Source organism: Dermochelys coriacea, chromosome 3 (assembly GCF_009764565.3).
Source record: "Dermochelys coriacea isolate rDerCor1 chromosome 3, rDerCor1.pri.v4, whole genome shotgun sequence".
Lineage (NCBI taxonomy): Eukaryota > Metazoa > Chordata > Testudines > Dermochelyidae > Dermochelys > Dermochelys coriacea.
In genome coordinates this window covers 203,499,766-203,511,291 of record NC_050070.1, presented here as the reverse complement: position 1 = coordinate 203,511,291, position 11,526 = coordinate 203,499,766, and the positions used below count along the sequence as shown (strand labels likewise).

Genomic DNA, 11,526 nt, shown 5'->3' with positions numbered 1-11,526 from the left:
TAACACACTGATTAAAGCATCTATAGCTGTTGGAGTTCTGTGGCATGATGCTTCCAGCTGTTTAAGTTGGGTAAAAGAACATTTTAATGGCTCAAAGCCATTTAAAAATGTGTTTTTTATACATATAGCACATGCCACTGTTTGCCAGCTGGCCTTGACTGACAGCAAATTGCCTGGCCTATAATCTACTGCACCATAAAGCTGCCTGATTCTAATGGGTTATTTATCCTTTCTTGCTATTACCCCATTGTTTGTTTAAAAATAGCAATATTAAAAATTCCTTTGTCACTAGCAGGGCTGATTAGGAGATTGTTGTAAAGTACTAGCTGGCAATCTTGAGGGGCATCAAAATCTATTTACATCTCCTAACACAACTGGGATATTCTCTTTGCTAATTTACTGCTTACATTAAAGAGCTTCATTTGGACAGTTTACACCTGACAATCCAGCAACCTCTACATTCAAAGGATTCTTTAGAGAAGCTGAAAGGTCTTTCCTTGGCTTCAATGGACTTTGAATCAGGCCCCAAATCAAAATATTTCAGTAACTGAAACCCATGTGGTTGGGATTGAAAACACAGAATGGTATTTTCTGTAACTCTTTGAGTTACTATGGCAATTTGTATGCACAATTTACCAGCAGGGTGGATGGGCTGGACAGCTTAATACACTAGTATAATTTCCCACCTAAGCCATAAGTCTGAACACTTAAATAAACCTTTCAGCTCTTGCCTTTTTTTCTTGCTATGGGGACATTAAGCAACAACTTTTTGTAGCTGGACTTCTCCCACACACTCTGCACAACTTCAGAGGTTGACCACAATGTGTCTGGGGTGTGCTGTGGGTGAAATTCATACCCACGCAGTGGACCAACACAAGGCCTATGTACAACTTAAGTCACATTTTGAGGGTTTTTATGCAACATACATGGCGCATATGAATTGCACTGGCCCTTTGCCCAGGAGTGAATTTACAGGCTTATTAAAAGCGGGATATACATTTTACCTAGAAATCTTCACCACCATCTGGTGCAGAGGAATTGTGTGCTTTGCAGTTTTCCACTGAGAACTAAAATGCATGTATGTCTGTGTGTTTCTTGGGCATGATGGGATGTGATACCATGTGCTAACGAAGCTGGTTTTACTGGCATTCATTTAGGATGGCTGCATTACCGTGAATGATACAATTCATCCTGACATAGTGATAATGAAACCTTTATATTACCACATTGTGATGGGGTGTATAAACCCCACCCTGCCACAGTCACTAAGGGGTTAAGAAAAAAACATGAAAAATGTCATAGAAAACTTTCAGCAAAAATGACAAGACAAAAAAGACCCCCACCAAAACAACATTTATTTGCATGGCTATTTTTTAATCTCTTCAGGGGGAAAAGAAAATTCCCCACCAGCCGTAGCAATGAACATTGCATTTCACTGGGCAACGTGGAATTTCAGCTTTCCATTAATATAAAGACTGTGGCCTTGATTCTCCAAACACTTATGCATGAGCTTAACAGTTCTGACTTCTATGGGACTGTTCTTGTCGGTAACGGTAAGCATGTCAGTAATTGTTTGCAGGATCAGAATCCGTGGTTTGCATTCTGGATGGCTTGCTTGTATAAGATGAATTTGACTAGCAGTTGTTGGGTATCAGACCAGTAATCCATGGTCTTACCTGATTCAGGCTCCTGACATCTTTTTTTTTGCGGAGGGGGGGGGGAAAGAGGGTGAAGAATAATATTTGGTGGGTTGTTTTATTTTGTTTTTAAAAAGTGACTGTTGGAAATCTACTCAGAGGTTTGGAATGTTAGCCCCAGTCCCCACAGAGACAGATCAGGGAGCAGAGAGTAGGTGAGAAGGTCAAAGATGCAAAATAAATGGAATTTATTCCATGGTTCCACAGCTTGTTTGTTTATTTAGTGTTTTGATTTATTTAAAATGAGTTTATCCCATGGCTGAGTAAAAGAATTTATTCAATGTTTGTCATACCCACCCACCACATGTGAGTGTGTACTGAGTGTATGTGTGTAAAAATATATATTATATAGAAATATGATTTAAAACAATATAAAAGGCAAAAATCAAACACCCCCATAGTGATGCTAGTCTAACTGCACCATTCAAATTAGAAAATGCAAAGTTTAAGGCACCAACAGGAATGTTAACCAAAATACACTGCGCATCCTGTATGTTTTATGCTGTATGGTGTCTTAAGATCCTGATTCCTGACAAAACTTAAGGACATGCCTGACTTTAGGACTATTTGCAGCATGTTTTGAAATGAATAAATGTGTAAAATTAAATGGATAAGTCACTGTATGCAAGAGTGTAAACTCAAGTTGTTAAATACAGTAATCTGCTCAAATACACATTTAAGAAGAAATGCAGGTAACATTTCTATCCTTCTGTGCATCATGGGCTGGTTAAAGTTGTTGTAGGAGATGTAATTTTTTATATTTCCTGACACTTCAACCCTAAAATTCCACAGTCGTTTGCTTTTAATTTTCTAGAGGTTTTCTATTTTAAGGGGGTGGGGAGGGAAGGGTCTGGGACATAAATGCTCCCTTGCACAGCCAACAGATACCAATGCCCACCTACTAATTGGGTGATGCTGATGATGAACTTTGGAAAGTTATAAATCCTTTTATGAATATGTCACATCTCCCTCTTCTTATGCTCTTGGATCTACAATCTTCACAACAAGAGGAAGATTCCAGTGACAGCCTGGTTGCTAATTTTGGAGCAGTCTGTGCCATACAAATTCCAGGAAAATGAAAACTCTGGTGGCTGACTGCTCTTAACAGTTGCTGGAAGAAGAGAGAGAACTCAGAAGGAGGTTCTCATGGGCAATCCACCTGAAATGCTGGATTTGAAGGATGGCAGATTGCAGTCTTCCATGGAGCATGGGGCACAATTGCTGAGGAAAGATGGAGGGAAGACAGGAAAAGCAGAAGGACGCTGAGGAAGGATGGAGGAGAGAGGTGCAGAGGGGAGAACAGTCATGCATATTTGCTGCTATGATTGAGATTTAGCAGCAACACCTCTGGTTTAGCTGACAAAGACCTGATGCATCAACATCCCTCCACAGCCCCCAAGGATGTCCTGTTGCTGCTTGAATGTATTAGACTGGTGCTCCAATATGGGGCAAGACCCATGCAGAGAAAATCAAACACAGGCCTGGTCAGACATATATTGTCACTCTCATGTACCACAGCAGTATTCTTCCAAGGGGAAGGGCTGGACTTGGTCTGGAGTCCTACCTGGCCAAGCTGAACCAAGCACTGTAAAGACTTGAACCTGGATATGGCTTCTTCTTATATTGCCTCATCTTCTAGGAGCATTTTTTCACTGCTCACCTTCCAAACGATCACACATAGAAATAGGACAGCCAGAGGATGCAGGATATGGAGCCACCAAACAGCTCTCAATGTTCAAAAAAAGCCAGATGGACCTTCTTGAAAATCTCCCACAATCCTCTAGGCCGGCAGCACTGTAGGAGACTATGTGTAGGATAGTTGCCTGGATTCTTTCAGAGTACAATGGCACTAAGATATGGACAGACACTCCCAGGCTTGATTGGCTGCTGCAGTGGTCACAAATCTGCTGTCTAGACATCCTGAATGGTGTTTGTTGTAACACAGGTCAGACCGCTGTATTGGAGCCCATTTATACTAAACGAGGTTCCACCGACAGTGAGGTTGATACGTTAGAGACCCAGAGATGTCCTCTAATGCAAGAAGCTTGTATTTCTGCTGGGCCTTGAAGGCTACAATAGGAACTGTCATCAGCCACCCCCCAAGGATTAGGGCCAGACTTTCAAAGATATTTAGGAACCTAAAGATGCAGAAAGGCACCTACTGGGATTTTCCAATAGTGTCAATTTGCATTGTTAGGTACCTTTGATCTTAAATGTGTTACCACTTGTTCCTATTCCGTGTGACAAAAGGGCAGCCCTGTTACAATAGGAAAAAATGGTTCAAGGAGTGTTTTACATACACTCTTTTTTGTGGTATAATTGTGGATGCTTTCTCCAATTTGATACAGATTGTTTAGAGTGGGGTGTTTTTCTTTGAGGGGGTGTGCTTTTGCTGGGCTTTATTTTACAGCTCTCTTATTTCTTCAGTTCTGCACTCAGGTCAAATACAAACTTCTGGGTGCTTTTTTGAGGGGGAGGGAAGAGGATAAAGGCAAACACTGTTAGTTGGAGTTGTCTATCTCAGTCTCCTGTGGACCATCCCACCCACTGGCTACATTATCTTCTGTTGGCTTCTATACAATTAGCCACAATCGGGTTGAGTAAAAACAAACTTCTGATCTATGTTCAGAATTGCAGTGATTTAATGTAAGCTATTTGTATTAGAGTCAGGGCTGGAGGCCCAGCCAGACTCAGAGTGATAGCATGCTAAACACTTTACAAACACAGAGGACAGTCTCTCTTCCAAAGAGCTCGCAAACTAAATCAGGACAGACGCATGATAGGAGGGTAAACAGGAACAGAAAGGTGAAGTGATTTGCCTGGGATTACCCAACAGACTAGTGTCAGGAATATGGTCTGGGTTCCCTGAGTCACAAATCAGTGCCCTATATACTGGACCCTACTACCCCACTGAGTTCTGATGCAGGAGGGATGATCCGGGGGTTAGGGTGTTGGCCTGGTATTTGGGAGGACGGTGTTCAATTCTCTGCCCTGCACAGTCTTCCTATGGGACCATGGGCAAGCTATATAAGCCCAGATCCTCAAAAGTATTTATGTAGGTGCCTAACTCCCATTGACTTCATCTCTCTGTGCCTCAGTTCCCCATCTGTGACATGGGATAGTAGCACTTCTCTACGTCCCAGGAGAGTTGTGAGGATAAATGGTACAAGATCATGAGGGGCTCCAATACTACAGCAATGGACACCGTGTTACCCTTGGCTGATTTTACTTCTTTCTATTCTATTTTCAGGGGAGGAGCACCCGGGAAGCCCAATCAAGATCAGGTCCCCATCATGCTTGGCACCGTACCAAGACATAGTCCCTACTCCAAACAGCAGACACTGTAAGGTCCCACTCCTGTAACTGGATCTTCATGGGATGACCCTGTTGCAGTCCCTACTGTAGTCAACAGGGCTCTGCCCAGGCCCAAGATCTCACACCGATCTGATTTCAGCAGCGAGGCCTCTAAGACTATCACTTATAAGAGCCTCGTTAACTATTAGTTTTTTCAGCTAATGTGATGGGAGTTGACAAAGCAGGTGGCAGAGGAGGGATGTTCCAGGGGTTAGAGGCATATGCTTCCTGTGTGACTTTAGGCAAGTCAGTTAGGGCTAAATCTACAAAAGGACTTAATTGCTTAAATCCAACACTTATGTGCTATTGAGAGTCTCAAAACCTCTGCTCAGCTGCTGCCTCGCTCTATGGATACCTAGGTTTCTGCTAGGAAAGTCCCACAGGTCAGTAATTCTCAACCAGGGGTACACGCATCCCTGAATGTATGCAGAGGTCTTCCAGGGGGTCCATCAATTCATCTAGATATCTGCCTAGTTATACAACAGGCTACATAAAAACCACTAACGAAGTCAGTACAGACTAAATGTTCATACAGACAATGACGTGTTTATACTGTTCGATATACTATACACTGAAATGTAAGTACAGTATTTATATTCCAGTTGATTTATTTTATAATTATAGAGTAAAAAGGAGAAAGTCAGCATTTTTTCACTAATAGTGAGCTGTGACCCTTTCGTATTTGTATGTCCTGATTTTGTTAGCAAGTAGTTTTTAAGTGACGTGAAACTTAAAAACTAAAAGACAAATCAGACTCCTGAAAGAGGAACAGTAGTTTGGGAAGGTTGAGAGTCACTGCCCTAGGTGCCTATGTTTCTGCTGCTGGACATGTGCAAAACCACCTAAGTCCTGATGCTGATGCTCATGCCTAAATTCTGGCAGGGTTCTTCAACTGGGCATCCCCCTGCCTATCTCACTTGAGGGACTTGGTCTGGTAGATGTTCTTAGGCCTTCCACAAAAGACAAGTGGGGCTGACCAGGATGGGAGTCAGGGGGTGTACCCATCCCAGCATATCTAATAGCCAGGGCCCTCACCTTGGAGTGAGAAACCTGCTTTCAGATCCCCACCGCTCCACCTGATTCACAGCAAGGACTTACACTTGTAAGTCTCAGGAGTGCCCTCACCTTGGAGCTATTGGCTATTCTGGAGTGGGGTCTCAGTGTCTCCTGCTGAAGCTGTTTTACTTTGTATGAACTACATATTCCTGGGTGAGACTGACTGGATAGCTCAGTGGTTAGGGCCCTCAGGTAGGAGACCTCAGTTCAAGTCTTTGCTGAGGAATGTTTTATTTATACAAAGTGGTACAGCTTCACCAGGAGATATTGAGAGACTCATTCCATGATAGCCAAGAGCCTGGGGATTGGAGCTCTGATATGGAACAGGAGAGACCAACGTTCGAATCTCTGCTCCAAACCAGACAGAGCAGGGATTTGAAAATGAGTCTCTCACATCCCAGGTGAGGGCCCTAACCACTGGGCCTCTGGCTAGAACAGGCTGACCTGGCTTAGTCACCTAACTCCAGCAGAAGGCTCACAGCTAAGAAAACTGATTGGCATAGATGCCTAACTACATTTCAGTGGTGGGGCCTCTCCTTGACATTTCTTACCGACTAGCTTGGGGACTCCCTACTGAAGTTGCTGGCCTCCATGAATCCCATCCTTAGGTGCCAAACTCCTCCTGCATAGGATAGAGAATCTGGTCACCTAACCGTGAATTTCACTGGGCATCAGGGGGCCCTAAAAGTTAGGGGTTGAAATATCTAGCTCCTTTTGTGGATCTGTTCCTTAGGGATGTCTACCCTACAAATTAGGTTGGCTTAACTACATCGCTCAAGGCTGTGAAGAACTTCACACCCTGTGCAATGTAGTTAAGACGACCTAATTTGTAGCATTAGATGCCACTAGAATTTGTCCCTCAACCTACCAGCTGCCTCTTAGGTGGATTTACTACAGTGAGGGGAGAACCCCTTCCGGTGCTGTAGTAAGTGTCTATACTACAGCTGCAGCTGTGCCGCTTTAGTGTTTCAAGTGTAGACACCCCCTTAGCCTCTTTGTGCCCAATAAGCATAATAATACTGCTCTACTTCACAGGAGTAGTGTGAGAGTAAATACATGTAAAGATTGTTAGGTTCTCAGCTATTAGGGTAATGGAGGCCATGTAAGTACTGTAGATAGATAGAAAGCCATGATAAATTGGGGGAGCAGGACAGGGTATTGCTACTAATGTCTGGTCTCTGTATTATAGCAGTGCTGCTCCCCAATATGCTGTAGGTGGAACTTTCAAAAGCCCCAGAGGGACTTAGTGATGGGACCCATGCTCCTAAACCACTTAGACTATTTTGAACACCCCCACCCTGTTCTCATCTTACAGTAGATGTAAAAAAAATTAATCCACCAAAAGCTACATTAAGGGCGACGTTAAAGATGATAGACTATGTATGAACTAAGACAAATTATAGCTAACGCTCCTCTGAAAACTAGGCAGAGCTGGGAACAAGGCAAGTAATTGAAACAAAGTGATCAAAACCAAACCCCAAAACAGCTTTACTTCCAACGTAAAACAAATGTCATTAGTGAGTGCTTGTGCAGAGTACATACCATACAGAAGCCACAAAACTGTATTGTTTTTTTCCGCAGTCCTGTCTAGTTCTAATAGGATATTTCTATTCTAATAGGATATTTAAAAAGCTGGAATGATAATGAGCTGAGAAAACATGACTCTAGACCAGAAAATAAAATGGCAAGTGTTCATTATCAAGGGAATATTGGCAAATAAGTGTTAGAGAACAAGAATGCCTGATGATGCAATGTTTTTCATCTGACACTGAGCACAGAAAACCTTTTCATATGCTCTAAATCTGCAGCTACAATAAAGCCTTCATAGAGACAATCTGCTTAAACTGAACGTCATACTTGCCTTTATTTTATTTTAATTGCAAAATGCTATCCAGTTTCACTGCTCAGATATGCAGCTCTTAAGGCAATATGAACAGCTCTGTATTAGCCTCCATTTTATTTGACGTTAATATCTCTGCAGTGACGAAGTTATAAGCTACTGAAGTGACATAGCTGTGATGCAGTCATCTCTTTTATGCAGGATAACACTCACACCTAATTTTTTAACCATTAAGATTTATATAATTGAAAAACCCTGCTTGTTCTTGACCTTCCTGTTTGAATCCTCCACCTCCCCATAACAGTATTGTTCAAATGTCTGATTTTACACCACTGAAGTCGGTGGAAGTTTTGCCATTGACTTAAATGACAACAGGATAAAGCTGAATAGTATTGGGATAAAGCGAGTATTTGGCCCCAAATAATGCCTACCTCTGGTACAATACTTTTTATCAGTAGATCTCAAACCACTTTACGAAAGAGGTCAGTATGATTATCCCCATTTTATAGATGGGGAATCCAAAGAACAGAGAAGGGAAGTGATTTGCCCCATGTCTTCCAACAGGCCAGTGGTGCAGCTGAGAGTAGAACTCTGGTCTCCAAGCCAATGCACTATCCAATGAGCCATATTGTCTCCCACAATAAATGATATTCGTTATTTATTTAACACATTGTTATGCCTAAAAATCAGCCAGGTCATGACTCCATTGTGCTAAGGGCTGTACAAATATATGAAAGAACTGGAAACGTGTTTTTGTTGTTTCAAATTTCAAAATTTTGCTGAAATTTACAATTTTGAAATTTCAGGGGGAAAATATTGAGGAGAGGGGGAAGTTGATGTGAAAATGTTCGTTTCCTCCGCTGGCCTTTTTGGTGTGTGTGTGTGTGTGTGTGTGTGTGTATGTGAGTTGTTTTGTTTTGTTTTCTGAACAGCACTATAAATGATAATCACAGACAATCAATATGTCTCTTAGTGTTAATGCCGCACAAACATGTGAACTGATCACCATATTCTAGATCCTTTGCAGATGTAAATCAATTGATATTAATGGTACTTCCCTTGGATTGAGAGCAACAGATGGCTTCTGGAGACAGTGAAGTAATAAATCCATAAAACGAATATGGCCTTTAGTGTGATCTAGATCTGAATGAATCTTGGGGTGGGGGAATGCTGCAAATGTTCATTCCAATTGTTAAATCAATTTGTGTTTGCTTTCCAGAAACACTTGTGCCGTTGAATGGTGTCAGAAAACAAATTTCAAAGCCATATGTGTGAGAATTCCTGGAAACATAAGATTAGGATGGAAGACAGCAAGGTCTGGAGTTTTATACCAATGCATTTCTCAGTCTCTGAGTTGCAGTCTACTTTATTCAGTTTGCCATTTTGCAGTATACACAATCACCGAATCAGTTTCTCTAACAATGTCATTTTCAGCTGAAAGGTTTGTTGCTCCATACATAAGGCCTATTCTAGTTACAGGTTTGTTCTTGTGTGCAGCATGGGCTCCCTTTCGTTACTTCCTTGTTGAAATGCTCTGTTGAAAACAACATAAAGAGCAGAGATATCAACGTGGAAAAAGACAAAGAACACCGAATGGAGTCACACCCAGTGATCCATCCCTGCTCATGGAAACACTTAAGCATGTGCCTAATTTTAGACACATGCTAAAGTCCCACTGATTTAACTGCCGTGATGAAAAGGGATGGATTTAAGCACATGCTTAAATGCTTTGATGAATTGGGTGGAAGTCATTGCTCTGCATTCCACCTGTAGCCTCACTAAGCGTAGAAAGGGGCTCTTCTTGAACCCACAGACTCAATAAATGCTGCAAATGTAAACAGACTGGTGATTTCAAGATCATTTGCTGGTCTAAGACAATACCTGTAAGGAAAAACTTTGAAGATAAATGACCTTGAAATCTCCATTCCACCCCAGGAATACAGAAATTAAAGTACTATTGCTTATAAAAACACTGAATACAATTTTACATGTCATTTTGCTCTTTCTTTGATGTTTGTAAGTTTTGTATTGCAAAGAGAGAGGGAAAGGTTCATATGATAATATTGTCACCGTTCTGTTGTCTGTCACTAGCAATGTAGACATTATGGAAATGTAAAAAAACACTGCGTCTGCATGACGTTTCTTAATACAATTCTGATTTCCGTACAGCTATGATGGAAAGGAAGTCAAGATTTGATTAATGAAATTGAAAGATGATATTAAAGAAAGCAACAACTTTGAAGAGATGCCAGACATCAGCCAAGGTGGAAAAAAAGTAAATGGAATTACTGTCATTGAAAACAACTCACCTCATAAGTAGCCTCTGAGTGGGAATCCACCCTCTTTCTTTAAGGGAACAGAAGACAGGTGGGCCAGAACATACAATTAGTAGAACTTAAACAATCCATCAAGAGCAAACATGTCTTTAAGGCTCATTATTAAGTGAGATTGTAGGAAATGTCCACACATCAAATCCACACCGATGCAAACAGGAAGAACAGTTTAGAAAGAGAGAAAGTTCAGGATGGTCTTGACTAATTATGAAGCCAAAACAGCACTAACATCTTTAAATCATTTTCTGAAACAGCCCCCTCCCCTTTGTGATATTACTTATATTTTCCATATTTTATCATAGATTTCCCCCCCTACGTTTTAAACTGATGGATTTGGGGGAGCACGGTTGTGACAGCTCAGTCTGGGAACTTAAAATCCAGATGGCTTCTTGCTGGCTTGTGCATCATCACCAGTATAAAAATTCGTCAGGTCAAATGCTGTCCTCATTTACACCTGTGCAACTCCTTTTGCATCAAATAATGCCCTCGCTTACACCTGTGCAACTCATTCTCTCCACTGGCAACTGTGAAGGTGTAATTTGACGATTGTTGGGTTGCACAGGTGTCCTTGCAAGTCAAACTACGTTAATAGTTATGTTGATGAGGCGTGAGGCAGAAAGGATTGCAGAAGCAATGCACTATACACAGCTCTACTTGGGGCTGAAGGATATAGCCAGAACTTTGATAGCTGAGTCCTCCTTTGACAAAGTAAGCTGCAGGGATACAGATACCTTTGTGAACAAATTCTTCACGAGCTTCAAATCAGTGTATTTCAGACTAGAACACCTTCCTACATCTATTAAACAGCTAGCTGCCACTTTACCACTTTACCATTGATCAGCAGAGGGCAAGAAAATATGCACCGTCCTGTATGCCTTACCTGTTTCATATGAGAAATCTGAACTGATACAAGTATCTCTGCTTCAGTTCTGATATGCCAGTCTGTTTAGATTTCCACGTCCGATGTAGAAGTTTTTAGGAGGAAGCGGGGGACTAGGCATTCAGAGCTAGATTTCCTGGGGGAGCAATTGGGGGGAGGGTATAATGAACTCCTCTTTCACAGCTAGGCACTTGAACAAACAAATAGTAGGAGAGAGTCCCTGCCCCCTAGAGCTTTGGCCCAGATACCCAAAGGTATTTAGGTACCTCACGCCCATTGAAATCAATACCTTTGAGGATCTGGGCTTTCCATTCTGAACACATAAGAGACAAAGGATGGGAAAGGAAACATCTCTCCATTAAGTCC

The 11,526-nt window shown here is 41.7% G+C and overlaps 1 long non-coding RNA gene across 1 annotated transcript; it reads left to right on the top strand.

Annotated features, from left to right (window-relative positions):
• Positions 1-4,946: 4,946 nt before the first annotated feature.
• On the top strand, positions 4,947-10,252 carry LOC122459187. Its single transcript, XR_006279699.1, has 3 exons — positions 4,947-5,040; positions 9,167-9,262; positions 10,117-10,252. It is a non-coding gene; the product is annotated as an uncharacterized LOC122459187 (long non-coding RNA).
• Positions 10,253-11,526: the final 1,274 nt, after the last annotated feature.